The sequence below is a fragment of the Varanus komodoensis genome, unplaced genomic scaffold, assembly GCF_004798865.1.
Source record: "Varanus komodoensis strain SLA01 unplaced genomic scaffold, ASM479886v1 scaffold68, whole genome shotgun sequence".
Taxonomy (NCBI): Eukaryota; Metazoa; Chordata; class Lepidosauria; order Squamata; family Varanidae; genus Varanus; species Varanus komodoensis.
In genome coordinates this window covers 2,585,650-2,608,061 of record NW_025336321.1, presented here as the reverse complement: position 1 = coordinate 2,608,061, position 22,412 = coordinate 2,585,650, and the positions used below count along the sequence as shown (strand labels likewise).

Sequence of the window (22,412 nt, the reverse complement as noted above, 5' to 3'; positions counted from 1 at the left end):
TTCCATAGTTTAATTATGCTGTGTGTTTACCGGTACTGAATCTCTCACCAAACTCTCACCTGGCATGACCCCAGGTTCCAGTATTATGAAAGAAGGAGGGAAAAAAGTCTCCCTATCCACGTTTTTCCACATCATGCATAATTTTGAACACCTCTACTATGTCTCCCTTCATTCACCATTTTTCTAAGCCAGATAGTCACAGATTTTGTAACCTTTCCTCAGAAGCAGGATTGCTAAAGCACCTTGATCATTTTAGTTGCTCTTTTTAGCAGAAATAGTGCAGGAATGGAGGACTGCACAAGCCCAAAGCTTCACTCAGACTTTCAGAGGCTTCCCCAGAATCAGAGTATGATACTTGAATCATTCCTGTTATGACAACTAAATGTGGGGTAGAAATCTCACTTCACATTTTGGGTGTGACTTTTGTGTGAGGAGCAGGGAAAATTCCAACAGGTTTTGGGAAAGTAAATGAGTTTGGCTTTCCTAAGTTTGGAAGAGGTGGACAAAGCATTTAATCCTCTTCCCCATTTCTTCATAGCATTATAGCATAATTTCCATAGGTATTCTAACCTAGCCCCCAGAATACTACACATGATCATAAACCAAGAGAGACAGAGAGAGCGAGAGCGAGAGAGAGAGAGAGAGAGAGATCTTTCCATCTGTTCTCTGACTGCCAAGAGCTGTGTCCCATTGGCTTAATACCCTCCCTTTCCATGGGCTTTCTGAAATGCCCCCAGGAAACACAACTAGGAGGGAATGCTGTAGGGTACCTAGAGGTCAGTATGAGAGACTGTGAGGCTTTAAAAAAAATCTGTTCATCCTCTCCTAAGAGAAGCCAAACCCACATCACCCTCCAAAACATTTTCAGAATACCCAGCCAGATCTTCAGTATTGCTATTTTCACTTACTGAGGGTACATACATAGTCTACACATTGCTGAAAAAGCTGGTCTGAAAGTTACAGAACAGAGAGGAGTGAAAAGAAATGCAAATGTTTGGGGGGTTGATCACATGTGGGCTGAAATACCAGGTGTAAAGGGGAATGGCCCTCTAGTTCTTTGTTCCTATATGGTGCGGTGGTGGGGCAAAGGGAAAGCTTCCCAACCCGCAAGTCATATAACAGGATGCAAAGGATGCAGAGAATATTAATATGAGGCAAATGGAATCAGCTATGGAAGCAGTTTGTACACAAAGAAATGTTACACAGTATGTTATATGTGCTTACAAAATTCTCACCAGAATTTCTTTCCATATTTCATCCACTGTTTCAATATTTCCAAACTTTGTTCTGATCAATGAGCATGCTCAGTTTGCCACAATTTTCAGTGCAAACATTGTTTTTCCCCCTTACTGGATACTAATTAGCACTACTGTTTATGTGGACTGATTAAAACATCATGGAAAAATGTATACTGGTAGAACTACTTGACCTCATCAGTTCCTTCATACACTGTGATTTATTTAACCAATTGCAACAATAGCACAAGGCTTTTCTGCATGTTTTTGTTTTATGTAATCAGTGCATATGCATTCATGGCCATTTGTATCCTGCAAGAAAAAGTAGTATGAACCAAAGTTGTAAAAAATTGTGCGTGCCACAATTCCAAAACTAATTTTAAACATCTATTAAGTCAATTCATAGGGCAAGTAGAGTGGATTGTGGGGCATAACCAAACTATAGAACAATAAGAGAATGGAAGAGAGTGAGGAATAATTCCTCATCCTTAATTCCATTTTAAGTTCATTAGCTGGTTTTCTGCAGTAGAAAGAGTTCCAGAAAGTTAACCAGTCCGACATATTTATTAGATTTATATCCCGCTTTTTTTTCTTACAATGAACTCAGAGTACCTTATATGATTTTCCTCCTGCTGCTCTCAATCTTACCTTCACAGCAACAACCCAGTGAGGTAGGTTGGGCTGAGAGTCTGTGGCCGGCCCAAAGTTATCCAGTTGGCTCCATAGCTGAACAGAGACTTAGTCCCAGTCCCATGTTCTTAACCACTACACCACAGTGGCTGTCTAATTAGAATAATTTTTAAATTATCATTTTCCCAAAAATATTATAAAGCATATAAATGAACCGGTTAAAAATCAGGACCAAATGTAATGTGTCTCGGACATCCATGCATGTGTGTGCCCATGTGCATGTGTAAGCATATAGACAGGGGAAGAGGGGAGGAAGTGGTAGCTTTTTCCTCATGTAATTTTCCCAATTTAAATTTTGCTCACAAGGCTGCAATTTGCCCTGTAATGAAATGTATGCATATACTTTGATAGCTGTTGTTCAACAATGTAGGAAAAGTTTGTTCTGACTCTCCTTTAGCAGCAATGTGTGTGTGTGTGCACGCACACATGCACACGCACACAGATACATGCACTCCACAGCTGATTTGATCCAAAGAGAAATGTGAAATGCGGAAGATCCTGTTTACAGTTTTCCCACATCATACCTAGTTTGGCTACAAGAAGTGTTTCTAATTGCAGAATGGATGCATCATATGACCATAAACATTCCTTTGCTGGCCCATAGCAGAGGTCTAGTATTTTGCCTCATTCTGTGACTGGCTAGATGTTCCTGGGAGAGTTACAAGCAAACAAGGCATCTTTTTGCAGAGGTTCAAGGTGGACACATGCCTTTTATATTTCAAATATTAACAAGACTGACTCTCTCTGCCCCTCCCCTTCCCCCGCTCCTAATGTCAAGCATCAGTTCTCCACTACTCAAAAGACAGTACGAGGCATCTGTTAATATATTTCATTTACGGATATATAGATCAAGAAGAAAGTCATGGGAACCCACTCTTTTTTCTACCCAGTGGAGAGTAACCCAATGGGCTTCCGTGAAGAAGTGGTTATATGACTTATACAAGGTGGAAAGTAAACATATAAATTCTCTTTCTCCTATAGATTTATCCTATAGATTTATCCATTGGTGCTAAAAGCTTGGACAGCAGAATATTGATAAGATTTTCTTACTAATAATCAGAGAACTGGATGGCAATCAATTCTGGACCATCCTTTCTACTGAAGCAGATACAGTTAAGAACAAGCTCAAATGTTTCCCAGGCATCACAGTCACTTACAGTATCAGAACCACTCATCCTTCTAGCTATCCACCCTCACAAACCAAATGCAGACAGGACCAGCAGTTGCTTGTTAATTCCAAACACTAATATTTACTGAAACTAGAGGGCAGGGATTTGCTTTCTCCTCCCTGTGTTGTCTCACTGGCTCCAGATTTACAGACTGATCTTAAGACTATTTGGAAGCAAGTGCCACTAAGTTCAATGGGGCCAAGCTAAATGTAATGTGGGAGATCCAATTACAAATCGCCCAGCATCCTTTTCCTTTGGTTAAAAGCAGCTGGACTGGGGAGGGACAATTTGGATTAAAAGGTACAGTAGAGCAGGAAGGGGAGTTTTGCTCATCCTCGGGTGGCATTTCCTTATTCTAATAGCTGACAACTAAAACTGCTATTAGCAATGACTGGATTGGGTGGGGGAGAAAGATACTGGAATTGTACCTGCCTTTCTAAATCATAACTAACAATGCTACTATCACCTGCAGAAAAGAACAGAGGCAAGCAGTTATACTGGACCTTTCTTTCTCCCTCTGCTTCATTTATTTTATTTAAATCAGCCCTATCTACTTTTTACCACATTAAGAATATCGGAAGATCTAAACATGAGTCTCCCAAATGATATCTGACTAGTTAGTCCAATAGGTTCTAGTGAGTGTGTTTATATAACAACACAAAAAAATTAACAGCCAGGACACTCATTCATTCATTCATTCATTCATTCATTCATTCATTCATTCATTCATATCCTGTCATTTTTCCTTTAAAGAACTCAATCTTATACTCACAACAATATCCCTATGAGGTAGGTTGGGCTGAGAGCCTGTGAGGTAGGTTGGGCTGAGAGCCCAAAATCACCCAGTGAGTTCCATGGCTGAGTCAGGACTAAAACCCAGATCTCCTGAATCTCAGTCCCGCGCTCTTAACCACTGCGCCAGTACTGGTTCTAAAAGGTATTCAAATCATTCGATAGTTATTCCAATGGAAGGCACCACCAGTGCTCTCCATAGAAGAAAGAGAATTCATATGATCACCTCCCACTTGGTATACAGCACGCTTCTTCAGTGAAGTCCACTTGGACATTCCCCACCAGGCACAAAAAAGTCACTTAAAATGGAATTACTTTTGGAAATCTGGAATGCATATAAAAGGTGAGGAGGGCCACTATTTGGGCCCTTTTCTTATGGATTTGGGGGTATATAAAAAGACTAACACAGCAACCCTGTTTATTCTTACTTTGCCAGAAGTCCTGCTAGGTTCAGTTGTGCATATTCCTTAGCAGGGCCAGTGTCATGGTGTAGCTGGGCGTTTGTCAAGGGCCCTCAGCCCAGCAGAAGCCCACTAAGAAGCCCCCAAATAGTTCCTCCTCACCCCCATGGCAAGCTGCCTGTTCACCTTCCTCTCTTGCAGACCCAGGCAGTGGTGGAGAGAAGTGGGAGATGCCACTCACTGCCTCTGTCCTCGCTGTCTCTCTGACTGGCAAGCCAGCAAGTTGTAGCAACAGTGAGAAAGAGGCTGAGCAACTATAGTTGTTGGTGACAAGGTGGTGAGATGGTGGATATGCTGAGGGAGGGGACTTGTTGAAGGTGACCTGCACCAGGGCCCTGGAACTAGAACTAGCAAAAACCTTGAATTAGTACATAGGTTTAGGCTGCAATCTTATATCCCCTTACCTAAACTCAATAATATTTCCTTCTGAATGTAAGACATATTTACCTCCATGCTGCAAATGGTTTTCGATGGAGATTTATTTCCTTAGGAATGCTATGTTTTGCAAAGAATAATATATCTAGTGTTTGCATTTATTAAGGAAGTGGACTTCTTTAGGAGACTAAATATGAAAACGGGCCATATCTTTACACTCTGCTGAGTGGATGACATCTGATTCTTCTACAAAGAAAACTTAACTCCCAAGCATATGTCAAGGTTTTGAATTAATGAGGCTGCAAGTTTCTCTGGGAGTCTTCGTGAGCTTTGAGGGAAAGGGGTGATTAAGAGGAGTGCTTGGTATCCTCAGTTCCCACTGATTACGGGTGTGAATACATGACAGCATGCTGGATTATTTGATGATGCTCAGCACACTACAGGAATGGGCTACTCAATTATTTCCTCCCCTCTCTAAAACTGAGGCATTTTTCAATGGTATGGGGATGGGCTGTGGGGAGAGAAGGTATTTTTCTCTGCTGGGACTGGAGGTGAAATTAACACACAGATTTTGGCCCACAGAACACCACTTTAAAATTATATAGTGACTTTATCGTGTTGAAACATGTTTGTTTTTACACCATTGTCATGGATGATCTCAGCAGGGCAATGTTCAGAGAAGAATGGTTTAGTCAGGCACAGAGTTAGCAAAGAGAACACAAAACAATGTACTTATATTGAGACCCATATAAATAATGCCATTTACAATTTTTTGACAAAGGAAGAATAGTTTGATTTTAATAATTTTCTGCTGATTATTGCTGTCTGGAAGACTTTCTCCCGGTCAATTACACACAGTGGCCTAAAACACTTTACCTTAGATGCCTTATGAAACACACACGTTTATTTTGTGTTACATTTTCAGAATGCTGTGAGAAGTGCCCTAGAAGTTTAAATGAGCATGTTTTCAGTAAAAACAGTGGTGCTTCATAAAAACTAAAGAAAACTTAGAACCCAAGTTTTGCATAGATATTGAGGGTAAAGAGCTGCTGGTATTACATGATTTTTTTGCCTGATTTGTTTTTTTACTTCATTTTGCAATGAGTACAAAATTCCACAGTATGAGTACATACATGGACAGGACCAGTTTGCATGTCATGGTAAGACAAGTGTGTGTTTCCTGCATCTCTGTGGAAGAACTCCAGCAGTCTACTCTGGTAAAGAGCACGTCAGAGTTTTTTGTGGAATCCTTTTTTCACCTTTAAGGAATTTGTGCAAATTGAACATGTTTGTTCTCCACTTGCAGAATGATTTGTACAAACTTGACTTAAAAAAAAAAGTTTCAGGAAGATTTACACAGATGCTGTAAAGCACAGCAACTACTCCTGTGCTAAACTAGAGTAGTTACTGTGATTTAGCAGATTTGTGCAAATTACTCTGAAATTTGAGCAAACCTCCCCAAACATGAAACATCTGCTAAATTTGCATTCCCGAAGGTCTATGAAGTGGAAGAGAAAACGGACTAGTGTCATTTGAAAATGCAATAGCAAGTAAATATAATTAGTGAGATTACACGCAGGGGCTGCTTTTTGCCATGTTTGCAAGACAGCTCTCTCATCATTTTGAATAATCTGTGCTGAAGTGATTTGGCCAGGTTCAAATGCCAGGACAAGCTACCCTGGAAGACAAACCACCATAAACAGCTCACTACAAGCAGAAGTCACACTAGGTTTGGATGTTACACTAAGCCATGCTGCAACCGCTCACATTGACAACCCAGTCGGGTTTGGCATGATGTGTGAACTGAGTCACAACGTCCCAAGATTATTAAAGATTTGCAGGATGTTAACAAAATTTAACTTTAATAATGAAGCTTTCATAATGAAGATGCTAATCTTTAAATAATTCTTAAATTCCACCACACCTCACAAACATCTTCACAATCTATTGGATGGGAAAGAAAGAGAAAACTAATGAATTACAGCCAGAAAATAAGAACAAATGAACAAATGAAGATTTATGTTTCTTCTGTAAAGAATGTATGACATGAGAAACATTAGAAAGATGAGATAGTAGAATTAGGGTAGGAACAGTTTACAAGTCAGCAATTTGAATAGTCTCTCCTCCCATTGAAAAAATAAGTTCCAAGTACGTCAGCAATAAACATGTTAAGGCTGCAATCTTATGCATTCTTATTTCAGTGTAATTTCCATTGACCTCAACAGGACTTAATTCTGAGTAAACATGCTTAAGATCAAGCTGCACAGCTTCTCTACAACTTCTCCACAAATTAAAACATTAGCTTTAATTTATCAACCTAAGTCTTATGACAACTTGCCACTTTAACAGTACAAAACTATGTCTATTTATTCAGAAGCAGGATCTTTGAGTGTAAGATTTTGGATCTTTGAGTGTCAGTTTAAGATTGTACACTTTATCTCTGGATTAAAGGGATAGAGACTTAGATGGCATATATTTGTTGTTGTGAACAGGTTACATTTGGATAAATTACTCTCTGATCAAAATATGGCAACCATTTTGCCATAATTGTTTCTCAGTAGTCTAAGTTTAGTAATAGATGTGAGCAAAAGATTCTATTGGCACTCCATAATATTTGTTGTTCTGCCATAACTGTCTGGTCCTGTTCACCTACATACTGTTTCTGAACGGTAATTGATGTGAGTTGTTTATTTGCATGGTAAAATTAAATAAAAATAAAATTTTGTGTACTTTTGGTCATGGTCACATTTTAGTTTTATGTGCAGTTTTATTATTAAGCCACTAGGAACATCAGACAAGTACTTCTCATTTGCAGCTTCTACAACTTCAGTAATTGTTCAATGAAACATGGGACATACACATATTTGGTTAACTCATTAGTAAGGTAGGCAACAAGAACCTCAAACACCACCCATGAAAATTTGCCTCAAATTTTCTTTGACTTTGATTTCCCCCAAAAAACAATTTATTTTCTATGAAATTGCAGAATAGTTTAAAAAAAACCATTAAAATGGTTTAGAATACATTTTCAGCCCAGCACTAGTTCCAGTGTTCATCTGTGAGATTACAATTACCTTCCGTATGATTCAGTTTAAAGGAACTTCAAGAATAACTTTATTTGGAATGGAACTATTCTATTAACTTTTATAACATAGGAATATGTTAAGCAAGGCTTTTGGCCAACTGAAAATGATTTTATATATCACTTGTTTGGACAGATTAGGAGCAGGAACACTCAAGCCCAGATCACTGCTCTGCTGTCCAGTTCACTGGGTGACCATGAACAAATAATCATCACATTAATTGAGAGCCAGTGTGGTATGTGGGTCAAGTGCTGGACCAGGAACCTCAGGTATGCATCCCTATGAAGCTTGCTGGGAGACCCTAAGCCAGTCACTCAGTCATTCTCAGCCTAACCTACTTCACCGAGTTCTTGTTCTGAAGCTTAAAAGCAGCTATATAAGCTGCACTGGGTTCCTCATGAGAGGAAGAAAAGTGAAAAATAAATGCACCATTGTCATCAACATCTCTTGACCTAACCTTTCTCATAGGTTGTTACGCAGATAAAATTGTGGGAGGGAAACCCCTTTTATATATGAATACTTTATTAAACAATTTATATAGTCACATTGTCCAGTTTGTAGGGATTCAAATAGATAAAATTACAATTAAAACAGATAATACCATAAAACACATGAATCTGTGAAATAAAACAGAGTCACTAATATAGGAGACAGAGGTAAAAGAGATTCAGCAACACTAGCGGCTCAATCCTATGCATAGTGGCACTGAGGTATTGACAGCTGAATTTAGTAAGATGCACTCCCAGGTTTGTATAAGTTTGTGCCATAAATCAATTAAGGCAAATAGATAAATAAAAATCCACACAGCTAAAATTTAGTAAACCACAATGTAATTTAAAAGGCATCTGCCTGGAACTAGAGTTGCATTCAAGTAGACATCAGGTTGGTCTCTCCAGGGATGGCATTACAAAACTATATATATATGCTACTTTAAGTTCCTTTAAATTAGGGTAGAATAAGCATGAAGTAAAGACCAATGCCAGGCCTTTAGCTTAGTGATACTAGCCTGCCACAGGGCACAATCCTAGACAGAAAAAAAGCAGTGGAAGTCCCAACATGTCCCAACAAACTGGAACTGGAAGTTCCAGTTGGCTGGAACTGGAAGTTGTAGGCATTTTTCCTTGTCTGAATATGCATAGCATTGCACCTTAAATGATTTGATTTGCTTTGCTTTACTGATTTGCTTTGCTTTATTTTATCAACTGTTCCACATGGTCCAAGTAATGAAAACTGTGTTTGAAACTGAAGTGACATTCAAAAACAGTTTGCCATACAGACAAAGGAAAGTTACTACATTTCTAAAAGTATGAAACCCTGTGTAGATGACGTCCCAGTCACACAGTTTCTTAAATTAGCTATTTCTTCTATTGTTCATATGGGCCATGATCCAAAGGACTGTGACACTCAAGGCCAAAGCAGACATGACATAATTTATGTAATTAGCAAATTACTTCTGGGAAAAATAGTTTTTTCTTATATATTTATTGATTGCATTTCTTCTTATTCATTACATTTTTATACTGCCAGGCAACTAACACCAGCCAAGGCGAATATCCAGACCTGCAGCTATAAAATACAGTAACATGATAAGAAATTGTATAGAAACCTTAAGCTTAGAACAAAATAAAAACAGGTGGGAACCAAGAAGAAAAGCACATGAGTATGAGAAGAGGCTAGACCCAGGCTGGTACCCTGGCGTGAGTGGTAGGTGATGTAACACTTTAACACCAATTGGAGTATTAAGGCCAAGTAGCCAAAACTTGCTATTTGAATTGGAAGAAGAGCATCTATTGATATGAACGGGAGCTCTTCTTTGTATGTAAGTAGCGAAGGGGAGAACTGACAATCTGAATCAGGACTGCTGCAAGCGCTGGATCATTCCTTATATCTATGATCTACTCTTTTAAAACACCACTTATGGTACACATGAACTGCATACATGGTGCCTCATCTAATTCAGCCCCTGGTTTTAAGCTTCTTTGGATCCCAGCCTGTGTGAACCACTGATGAAGTGTTAAAGATCTTTGCTTCAGGTTAGATATACCAATATCTCTCTGTGGAGTGGGGCCAACTCAAAACAAAACCATTTGAAGCGGACATAATTGCAACACACATTGTTTCTTCAAGTATTCAGATACCACCTTTTAAGCAAATATCATTGAGAACCACTCAGACAAAGTTAACCATGTTACTTAATTCTCCCATTGAAAACAGGGGAGTTTAAGAGGTGCTTATCTTTGTCTAGATCATGCTCATTGTTTAAATACAACTACGTAAAGTGCAAAACTTTGTGGCATGAATACAAGACTTGAAAATCACAACAACCTCCTCTATTTTCAGCTGATTCTTTACTTCAGGATTACCTTAGGAAAATTAATGATAAAATAAGAAGCCCTACCTCAGAATAACTTGTTGTTTGGCTGTATAAAAAACCCTGAAAAAGAATATTATTTTTTCTATTGAATAGTTAAACTTTCTTTAAAAAAAATCAGTGTGCATCTAAAAATAACTTTACAGGACAACTGAGAAAAATAGTAGCAAATGCAACAAGCCATCCCAAAGTTAGACTTCCAATTTCATTATAACATAACACTTCTGTAGCAGAGCTATGAAGTATACAGTTAAACTTAACCTTCCATTCATTCAACTACAGAGCTCCCTTGGCTGAACGACCCTTACTAGTGGAAAAGGTCTGCCTCTAGTCAATTCCTAGATGATGCTAATAATAATAAACTGAAATAAAATAGACTTGCAAGCATATTTGTGTACCCTCCTGACCTATCAAGCAATTCAAACATTTAAAACTTGAAACACCTTTACTTGGAACTAATTTGCAATGAGAATATTAAATAATGAATGCCTTCTTTGGTCTTTATGCCATAGGGCCAATCTCAATGTACCCACCGCTCAGGGCTCATCAAAACCAAACAAAATAAAAAGTATTCATGAAAGTACAAAAGTGAAGTGAAATTCTAATTGAGATAACCACATAAGAAACATTCACATACAAACAGGAATATGTAGCACTCACGCTTCCCCCTTCCCTCCCAGTCCTCAGCTGTCACATTCAGAGAAATGGTTAGGACATTTCAATACTTCGACTTATGTCGAAAGGAATGAATTTCTACAGAAAATGTTTAAGGAAGTCCTACGTGCCTTCCCTCACAGTATGGTAACAGTATAGGAAAAATACTTACAGGGTGGATTTGTATGACATTAGAAGCCACGGTGAAATCTTACTGTTGTGGGTTTGTTGTGTCATCCGGACCCAGTTCCAGATTTCCTGTGTGGAAGAATTAGTTTTCTGAAACCATGGAGAGAATCATCAGTCTGTTCTAAGTTTTCCACACTTCACCACTGCTTCTACAGTCGTCTGGTGTAGGATTGTTATCTTACCATTGTTGATATGAAACCACCAGAGAGTCCCCTGGCAAGAGCAGCTGCAGAAGTAGCCACTTCTAGCCTTCCATCTCTACTGTCCCAGCAACAGATGCATCATTTCTTGCTTTATTCCCATTGATCAAATTATGTGTCCATCTCCCTCTTTACTTTTGGAAACAGGGAAGCAGCACAAAAATACATGGAGGAAGAAGGGGGCAATCTCTAAAAAGCTTTATTTTCATTTAATAAAAATATCCGTGGCAGGTGGAGTGGCTGGGAAGCGCCACAGATGTGCAAGTACACTCACAAAGGGGAAGGCAACCACATGACTGTCTGACCAGTAAAATTTGTTTCAAAATTGGCACACCACAGAACTGCACAGCAAACTTTTTATGATTTGTAAACAGGTCCACTGAATATGAGTAGACATTAACAACTTGTATTCAGGGTGTGTTAAATGGATTGATCCAAGTTAAGGTGGCGGTTTTGGTAGTGTGCTTACTCCCAGACAACACAGGCAAGTTCACACCCATGTATTCTTTGTTAATTAATCAAGATTAACTACTTCCTCTGGTTCTGCTTTCACATTCACCAATGTAATTTGAAGTCCCTAATTCAGCCATAATCATGCAGTTAATCATGCTGGAAATGATCTGTGCTTCACCATGACCAACGTAAGTGCAGCAGCCTAGATCTTGCATCATAGCCCTTCAATGAAAACTAAACAGTGAGATCCAAATATGGATACCTGTAAATCTGTTCAGGTTTTAACTAATTCATCCTATTTCCTTGATGTTCTTTCATGGATATCCATATTCTTTAGACAGACAATGGCTGCGCTATCCTACAGCCATTTGTCCTACAATGTAGAGAATTGCTTGAAGTATGTCCAAGAGTTTGCATATAACCTATGGGATTCTGAAATATTTTCACTTTGAATAGCATCCCTCACCAAACCATAACACAGCCTTCTCCAACTTGGTGTCCAATACATTGGACTGCAAATTCTCTCATCCTCAGCCAACATGCCCATTGCAATGCAGCTGTGAATAATGGAGGTTGTAGTCCAGCAATGGCACGCCAGATGGGAGAAGGCTACCATAACAATTTACTGTTTGATTATAATGTTTAGGTAATATATATGCAACATATATCTTTCCTAGAGCATTTGGAGGAGACCTTGATATAAGGGGAGGCTAATATGGAGACAATATTCAGCTTCCTTTGTTTCAAGCCCTATAAGACTTTGAACGTAAATCCAAATACCTTGCATTGTGCCTAGAAACTGGGACAATGCAGCTATTTAATCATTGGCAACACATGATTTTAATACAAGGAAGGTGTGGGAGAAGGTGCCATCTGATAAGCACAAACCCCAAAGCTTCCTAAGGTGCACAGTGCAAACAGAGCGAGTTTTCTGGCTACAGACTGATGACACTATGTGAGCTAGTCCCAACAACTAGAAACACTACACTATATGAATCTTAAACAAACACTGCTAAGTGTAACAATCCAAAATATTTATGTAAAATTACGTTGGAGAATTGATGTCTTTGAATTTCATAGAAGTGGAAGAAAGCACAAATTACGGCACTGTGTCTCTTAAGCTCAGCAAATTGTAGTAAGCGGTAAACAGTTCCATTTGAAAAACTAAAAACCCACAGAAGAAAGTCTTAGAAAAACTCTTTTAGAGTTCACTGTCATTTTAGAACATATGAAACAGACACGACCATCTTTCGTTAGACAAAGTCACCCATCCAAATGTTTTGCTAGACTTACCATTGGAAGACCAATGCTTCATACATGAGAATGGAAATTTTAATAAGTACAGGACAATCCTTCACATATCTACTCAGAAATAAACCTCAGAAATTTAGAGGAGCTTATGACCAGAAAAGGGGGTAACTGCAGTGTGTCAGAATTTCAAAAATTCTTTTTAGAATTCTCAGAAAGCAGTAACTGGTTCAAAATGGAGTTGCTAGATTGTTGTCTGGGCAGGCCGCAGGCGACACGTGATGCCCATTGTCCAACAGCTTCAGTTGCTCCCAGATACTACCTTGGCCCAATTCAGAAGGCTGGTGCTGACTTTAAAGCCTCATATATAGCGAGAAATATGAAAATATGAATCCCCTGTCAAGTCAAAATATCTGTGTATGTACTGACTGGCTGCAACTTGCTGGTGTCTTTCTTCCCTACCTGGGTAGCCCAAAGATTAAGATCTTCCACAGGATCTCAGAGACCTTAATTCTCCAGGTTTCCCCACTGCTTGAAGAATTGGAAGGAAGGTATTATCCAGGATAACACTGTGCAGCCCTGGATGGAGATGGTCAAATCTGTCAGTTTCACTTTCCCTCAGTTTCTAACTTTCCTGTATGTAAATGTGTTTCAGTTTGCAAGTCTGGCCAAAAAAGTCTGTATAAAGTCTGTATACATTTGTGTCCATTTTGTTTAATATAAGCATTTTATATGCACTTTTCATAGTGTGTGCAACTTTCTTTTTTGGCAAACATTTCCCCCTAGTAATGCAAATGTGTACTTTATCCTAACATATAGGAACTTGTAAATCTATACATTTTTGCACATTTTTGACTTTCAAATTGCACTGTAACATTTTTAAGTGTACAGATTTTGGTTTGGTGGCATTTTATACTGTATGTATATGTATGAGAAGTTTGAATTGGTTATATCTTATAAAAATTGATAATGAACAAATTTCTCATGTATTCCAAGTTACAGAATACAAGATTTGAAATTCAGGAAAGGTTCTAGCTGTCCTACTACTGGTTTTTCAAATGCAACACTTTTTCATAAGGTCTTTTCTTTACATTGTGGTTTTGCTAGTTTTCTTCTGCTGCTTTGAGGTGCTTATTGCAGTTCAATTGATCAATTAATAGTTGGTTGAATGGGAGGTAACTGTTTTTAACATTGTCTATTCAGGTTTTTTATGCTTTTAGCAACCTGTGGATCCCTTAGATTAAACATAGCAAAATAAAAGTATTTTAATAAAATAAACTTCACTGAAAATACCAGATATGCTATTATCACTAAGGTGCTGAGTGACTCAGGCCTGAAATTAAATCAGCAATAACTGTAACTAGAAAAACTCAACATAATGTTACTTTTCATTATTTCTCACTAAGCAGATAGCTATTAGGAAATGTGGTTGAGTGGCATAACAAATCTGAGTCTACAAATGTTTTTGTCAACCACAAAAAACTATAAAATGAATAAACATAAACATCTACAAAATGATACAGACACAACAACATTACATAGTACTTTTAAGACAGCTGGGTACTTTTTACTATTGTGAATAATAAAAAACTGTCTGTCATACCTCTTAAGCCAATGAAATTTTTCTGAGAATATTTAAAGAGCTATTTCCTTATAGAAGCATTTTCTAATTCTTCCAGCTCAGCTTCTACTCATATTATACCAGCATAACCTCATAAATAAATCCATCACCTAGTTCTGTACCCATAAAAATATTCTAATGACTAGCATATTAATTCTACCAGCATGAACAGGAAGATGATTCTATTCAAATTAATGTTCACATGTTCAGAATTGGTGTGCAAAGGCAACAATCTTAAGCATATTATTTATGTGGAATAGTTAACATTTCAAACCACTGAATCTATTAGCCAGTAACACTGGTATGCAAGCAATAAAAGTTAAGAATGGGTGTCTGGCATCTGATCCTTTTTTTAATGCAGTAATTTGGAGCAACATACATAACAATGTCTTAAAGTTATGTGTCATACACACCTATGTCACACCTACATTTGCTTCCTGCATCTCACAAAAGCAAGTCAAAATTGATTAAGGTTTCAATGAAGAAATAAATGGGTACCAGAGGCAGGAAAAAAAATTGGTTATTTTATTTATTTAAGTTTCTTGCTACTCTTCCCAAAGTAGCTAGAGAAGCTGCTGTACGACATACACTGCATAGTCCATGAATTGCAGCCTTCAGAAACTAGGAGTAGTGGCCGACATCTGGAATACCAGAGCTAGAATCCAGCACACTGCTGCATTGACTTGAGAGGAATTTTAAGCAACTTAGCTCTGTACAGAGTTGCAGCTCAGAACCTTATTTCTTCCAACATGCTACCTGGGGAGCATGCATTACCCACCTCATAGCCTCATAGTATGAATAACTATAGCTTAACTAGTCAAATAGGCTAACAATGTGTGACTGGATCTGAACTAGTAGCCATTTGCAGTGTAATAAGAAAGCTACTTAGCTTCTAAGACTACAGGTCAGAAAGACAGTGCAAAACCAAAATAAAATGCAGCATGGGATCATTCAGCAAAAGCTCAAACATGGTAAACTAGGTGAAAAAAAATCAAGAACCTGAAGAATCCTGGAATTAATGAAGCTTTTAAATGTTCCTGCAGGAGTGCAGTTTTATATGGTTAGACATGTGACACAGCTAAGACAAAAAACAATTAGAACTAAATTGTACTATCGTTCATCGAAGGTAATTATGTTAACTTGGTAAACTAAAGGGATGTTAACAGTTGTGAATGAAAACGCTTTGGCAAAGTAACAGAAACATGGATGAAACTTTAGAATGGTAAAGTATAACTTGGAATGAATTTGATCTTCCATTGGGGAAAGCAGAAGATAGTTTAAGAATCACTTTATTTGAGGAGGATCATCTCAAAGGTCAGTTGTTAAGTCAAAAGGCCTGCACAATGTTCTTCAAATGGTTTACACGATATATCAGAAATTGAATTCTAGAAAAGTTTACATTTAAAAACCAGGAGAATGTTCTAGAGTTGCCCAAACCATGATATTGTATTATAAAAGTCAGCTTTAGTATAGTCAACCAGAACTGTGTATTGTGCTTAGATTATGTATAACTCAAATGAGGTAGCTCTGATCTTTTGTGATTGCAGACTGATTTGCTTTGTGCTCCCTTAAGTCAAACTGTCAGCATCAGATCTGCTAATATGAAAGGAAAGTAAGGTACCTTGCCTTTATTTTAAAGCTGCCAGGTGCAATCCTATGTCCACTTACCTGGAAGTAAGTCCCACTGGACTCAGTAGGTCTTACTGTTGAACAGAGAGGTATAAGACTGAATTATAAGGCAATCTATAGTTATTTTTTCCAGCTAAGACTAGCTGTGTCATACATTATGCAGTGATAGCTGCATATTTGCCACTGGATGCATGACATGTTCCCTGAGCATCTGAAACATTTTGAAAGTACTCCAGTTACCATGGAAAGGCCTTATATGAAGAAAAGCTGAGAACTGCTTCAAACATTACAAAATCCCAATACATAACACACTTTCATACATAATCATGTAATCATACATGAGGTTACATAGAATGATCACACAAATATGCCTTTTAAAGTATGAAATGTCACCTGCATGATATGTAGGATGTACACTGTTGACTACATGGGAGTTAGTTCCATTAAGTAGTTGTGTTATATTGGCTTATGTGCAATGGTATAAAAGAACCTTTTTCTAGGAATGAACCAGTCTCAAAAGGTTAAGAGGGAAAGACAGTCTGCATACACTTTTTAAAATTCAGGTTAATCTGAAAAATCCCCAAACACAAATATTTTTCATAACATCCAAAAATATATACAATGCCTTCATAAAAATCATAATAAAGTTTAGATAGCACACATTACCATACTTTTCCTGCTGTTTTTAACTATGATTACTTTTTCCTCCCTCTTTCCCCAGTACCTATACCAATTCGAGTTAAGACAAGAAACTGGGCAACACCAGCTTTTGCTATGGTCATATAGTTATTTGTGTCAATGATAAATCATGGGAAGCTCATAAAGAATTTGTTATAAATTTAAGCCCAGTTATAATATGTGTGTGTGCGTGCAAGCATATGTGCACAAATGTACACACAAACACATATGCATGAACACGCACAAGTGCATATACTACATCTATATATGCAATATAGATATTCTGGAAATCCAGAATATTTATACTGCTCACCTAAATAATGCTTCCGTCAAACTGCAGTTAGCCTCACACCTTTCTTCCTAGCTTATTATAGCAAAAAAGTAAAAATTCATGCACTTGCATGCAGACATCCTTTTAAGGGAATTAAAACTCAGCAGCTATAACTAAGCTAGCGTATGATAGACAATGCCCCACCACTTCTTTAGACAATCAAATTTACCATTTAAGTTCCTTCATTCCAACTCAAGTGATCTACAAATTGGACGATGGCAGCAATACCACAGAAAACTTACAAAGTAACATATTAGCTTTCTACAAATCATGTATGTAAGGTAACACAGGCAACAGATGACGTAAGTACAGAAAATCTGTAGGAAGAATGCAATGATCAAAGTTAAGTTGGTGCATTCAACACTCATCAGCTTTCTTCCTAGTGACTGCATTTCTTTCCTTTTTCCCAAAGGAAAGATATCAAATGCAGAATCCGTTTGATTCTATGAGTGTGAATGTAGAACCGTCAGTCTTAACTGCTTAATAAGCTACTTGAAAGTAGATATTCCATTACAATTTACTATTTTAATCAAGTACTCCTCCTACCTCCTACCACCCGTTCTCTCACCCCTTCTATTTCTTTAAAGCGGTTAGATTAGTTTTTCCAATGGCATAGAATTCGCACGGAAAATGTGACTAAAAATGTATAGAACTGTCTAGCCTCAAACCCTGGACAGAATCAACTTTGTGTTAAGTGTTGAAGGACACCTAGCAAACTGCTACATGCAGAGTTCATTCATAATCCAGAACTATACATTTCCAGTAGTGTGCTGAGCCATCTACTTACAGCAGGTTTCTCTTGCTACATTTGAAGTGGATACCTTAAGATACTTGGACTTGGCAATGTTTAGTTTCTTTCAAGATCCCAACTGCTCCTTTAAAAAAGAAATATCACAACTGGGATAATCTATGTCTTGTGGATATGGGAAAATCTAGGTTATAATAGCCCAGTGGACTTCTACATCGAACTTTGATTTACAAGATAAAAGCAACTTTTAAATTAAAGTGCCTTTCTGTGAACAGAGCTTATTATTCCAAAGACAGGAATGATTTTCCTAGAAAGTTGTCCCTCTATGCCTGCCTATTATCTTTGATTTCCCCCTTCTACTAATGAGCATTTATCTAAAAGAGCCTCTTAATCCTCTGATGTGTGCTTCTGGTCAGAGGTAACAGTTTGAATAAAACCACTAATCACTTATTGCTGATCATTAATCACACTTTTCTCTGGGGCTTTGCAACCTACACAGGGATAAAAAGGCCCAAAGAAGGAGTTCAGTTTTTCTCTCCATTGAACCCCCCCCCCCGCTCGCCTTTTAACTGATTTAAGTTCTTACTCAAATTTTGATCTGAAACATTAAAATAACAGATGCTAAAGACAGCTTTTAAACTTCAGTAAATTCTGCCTCTCACTTGTGCCATAGACTCTCATTAACTGTTGCTGCTCTTTAACTCCAAAAGAACCTGAATTGAAATGTTAAACACAGATTTTATATATGTCTGTGTACATTTCTATACTGACACACACTCAGTGTCTCTTTCAAATAGCCCAACAACCTGGTTTACAGACTTACTTCATGACAGTTCCTTGTTACAAAAACTTTTCATGGCAGTGGTTGACACATCAGACTTCACTTTGCTTATCTCAACCCTGTGACTTCTTTTTCTGCAGTATGAAGCACCCCTGATTTGCAATAATTTTGAAAAAGCACCCCAGGGAAATCCATATGATCCTTCCAAGCAAGCTGGAATTGGGATTAGAATGTTAGGGCCCAATCTTTCTTTGAACCGTGTTGATCACCAAGAACATCCGTATAAAACTCTCCTGTCCTCTGTCTTCCAAATTCTATACGCTCCAGCAGACAAATATATGTCAGAAACTAATCCCCTGATGGTTTATTGTGGGAATTTAAAGAGACACGCCAGCGATTTACCTATTCTCCATTAAAGGTTTGTGTGTGGGTGGGTGTGTAGATCTAGATCTGAAGATAAAGATCTCTTTCTGCCTTTGCTGCTATGAAGTTTAACTAGAAACCCTGCGTCCTGACAATCGCTCAGCGTGACCAGGAGTAAACAGCGCAGAAGGCAAGTTTAGCTAAGTTAGCTGCTATTCCCCCTTGACGCTTTTCGAGTTCTAGAAGGGCAAAACTTAGCCAGGGAGGGAGGCGCGCGGAGGGGCTCCGTAAAGAAGAGAGCTCAGCCGGGATGTAAAGAAACGGGTAAACGGAGCGGGGAAAGATGTAGATTTGAAGCCAGGTATGATGTTTTGTCAGCAGTTCAAGCAACTCCCCCCCGCGCCCGAACACCCCTGATATCGGAGTCTCTTAATCACACTTTTTACTAGCCTGCAGAATGACGTAATGGCCCAGAATCCAGGCTCGCACTCCCAAAGATAATGTCAGATAGGGCGGGGGCGACGCCGGGGGGTGCAGCACAACGATACAGCCACCTAACAACCAAATATATACATATTTCCAGTCGCGAGCAGGGCGACCGTGACGGGACCGGCGATGGAATGGCGTGGTGCTTGCGGAGGAGGGGGGGGGGGGGGGGAAGGCGCTGTCATTCCATCAACCCAGGAAGATGTTACGCGGGGCAGGCAAGTGCGGGAGCCGGGGCGGGGAGAGGAGGCGAGCAGGGCTGCATCCCGGTAGCCGAGGAGAACTCTCGAGTCAAGGTGGCAACTTCTTGGCAAGGAGGTTTATCTATTCGCTCCCCTGCGGACAAGCGGAGATTGCAGCAGAAGGCGTCCCTCTCAGCCTGGGCAGAAGAGGCGTTTGGAAAAAGCAGGTCTGGAGCGGATTCCTTCCAGTCGGGAGCTGCTTCTTCCAATGCCAGGCAACACGTGAGGGGATACGAGGAAAGACGGGGTGTGGGGGAGAGAGTATTCCTGAGAGCATGCAGAGTATTCTCCACAAGGGAGTGATCACAGTGATTAAAGTTTTGGGGTTCAGAGGGAGGACTTCCTTATGCCGCAGAAGTCCCCAAAGTCTTTGGGAAGAGCACGGGCTCAGGAGGGGGCGGCAGCGGCTTTAAGCGCAGGTCGCTCTGAGCCACGCGCAGAATTCGCCTGACAGCACGCGAGGGACTGTCTTCGCTGCCCCTCTGGTTAACATAAAAGCTGCTTTCAAACTTTCTCTCTCATTCTCTCTCTCTCTCTCTCTCTCACACACACACACACTCACACACACACTTTCCCCCGTGCTTTGTAGGACAGAAACACCAAAGCTTCCCCCGGTCCCTTCTTCGGCGTTTAAATATCCCAGCGCGTTCCCCGTTTTAACCCTCCACACCCCATTCCCCAATTAATAACGCTTAACAACAGAGGGTCACTGCACCGGGAAGAGGGAACAGCACGCACGCTCTTGCATCCCATCGCCCCGGTTCGATTCTCACATATTCTCCCCCCCTCTTCCCCGCCCAGTTCTAGCCCCCATCTCGTTCCAATCGCTCGACTCAAACGAGACCGGCTCGTTCTGCCAAGTGAAAGTCTTAACGAAACAATCATGAACTTGTAGGTAACCGAAAGAAAAATCCCAGGCACATCATCCGAACAAGACAGAAAGGGAAAAAAGCAAGGCAAAAGGCACCCTTTACAGTCACTCTGCAATTTTGCCTCGACCGCGCTTTCTCACACTTTGGTATTTTCCTTTTGCCCTCCCGCTGCTGCGAGAATTTCACACGCGCGCGTCGGGGCAAGAAAAATGAAGAAAACACCAGAGTCCTCTGCAAGCTAGAACTTTACGAGACGCTCCGGAACGGCGAGTTTTAAAATGCACCGTAAAGTTGAATCTGGAGAAGAAAAGCGGGGGGAAAGACAGTTCAATATTTTTAGGGACTTACCCAACAAGTGTAGGAAAGGAAGCGACCAGCAGCCTGGGTGAAGGAACCACGTTGGACTGAGAGAAGGTTACAATACGTTCTATTTAGAGAAGCATTACATCACCCTCCGTGACGTCACGTGGGATTCCTGAACTTCTAAATCATTGCGGTCCCTGCTCAAGGGAGAGAGCGAGCGGTGGGCGGGGCCTGGGGAGGCGTGTTCTAGGCGGGCCCCGCCCCCGCCCGCCTCCTCTCCAGCCATCCAGAGCGCAGGGAGGAGGACCGTGCGGCGGAGCAGGAGCGGCGCAAGCAACAGCTTGCCGCGCTGGGGATGACAGGACGCTGCCATTAGTTCTGTGAGTCAGCTTGGAAAAAATCTCCCGCTTGATGGCTTTGGGGAAGGCAGCTGGAGAGCGGCTGAAGGCGAGGCGCACCCCGCCCCCAGCGCGGGGAGCGCGGTCCGAGGGGGCCCGCCGGCGTGCCCCGGCCAGCTGCGGAAAGCGGCGAAGGACCGATCCGGTTCATGCACGCGCTGTGCGGAGCCGCCTCTCCTGGGCGTCAGGCTGAGCCAGGGTGCTTCCGAACTTGCCGGCCCCGGGGCTCTGCTCCGGAATCTGTGCAAGAGAGCGCTCTCCGTGCACAGAGCGCATTTTCTGTTCCCTCTTCTCCCCGCATTTCTCATGACACATCTCCAGATGGGTTAAGAGAAGGCTTTCTGCTCCGGGCACATGAGCTGCCCAAGTTGGCATAAAGGTGGTGCCCTGTAGCACAGGTGATTCGAGGCTCCAAGCATGGCGACGTATATGTCATCTGGGGGTCCTCCTGCACTGCACATCTGCACTGAAGCCCTGTTCTGAGGCACCCCTGACGTTCCCATCTTACAAGAATTACAGCTGGTGATGTTATTAATTTATTAATTCATTTATTTATTTAAAGCTTTTCTAACCTGTCCACTACAAACGTCTCGGGACGGCTTACATGTTAGTGCATCAAAAAGGAAAAAAATACAAAAGGAACAGTAGGGCTATAATACGTTTGTTAAGATCTCATGTAGCACTGAAAATTTTTGCATTCTTATTACTATTACTAGCCACAGCAGTGCTTTTCAAGCAAATTCTCAGGATTTCTTACATAAGAAAATACAACGGAATAGTTAAAATACTCATACCAAGAAATGAAATAAAAATAGGATTAACAAGTTTGTGGAAATAAAGACCTTGCATCAAAAAGACAAAACCTCTTTGGTGATATCACTGAACCATTGAGACATCACCTGCTTCACCCCAGATAGCAAGAAAATATATATATATATATATATATATATATATATATATATATATATAAATAAAGATTTTTAAAGGCACCAGGAGCCTTCCATCTGCAAGCCCCATGCCTCAAATTGGATCCATTCTGT

The 22,412-nt window shown here is 40.0% G+C and overlaps 1 protein-coding gene across 6 annotated transcripts in view; it reads right to left on the bottom strand.

The window, feature by feature from the left end:
• CREB5 (cAMP responsive element binding protein 5) overlaps positions 1-21,098 on the bottom strand; it is a 278,443-nt gene extending 257,345 nt beyond the window's left edge. For 3 of the 6 annotated variants that reach the window (XM_044450656.1, XM_044450655.1, XM_044450654.1), the window contains exons 1-2: positions 21,020-21,094; positions 11,003-11,088 (exon numbers count right to left, since the gene is read on the bottom strand). The gene's annotated coding sequence lies outside the window, so the exon portion shown is untranslated. Of the gene's footprint in view, positions 1-11,002; positions 11,089-21,019 lie in introns of all 6 variants that reach the window. The other 3 variants (XM_044450653.1, XM_044450658.1, XM_044450657.1) reach the window with 2 other exon arrangements.
• Between the last annotated feature and the right edge of the window lie 1,314 nt (positions 21,099-22,412).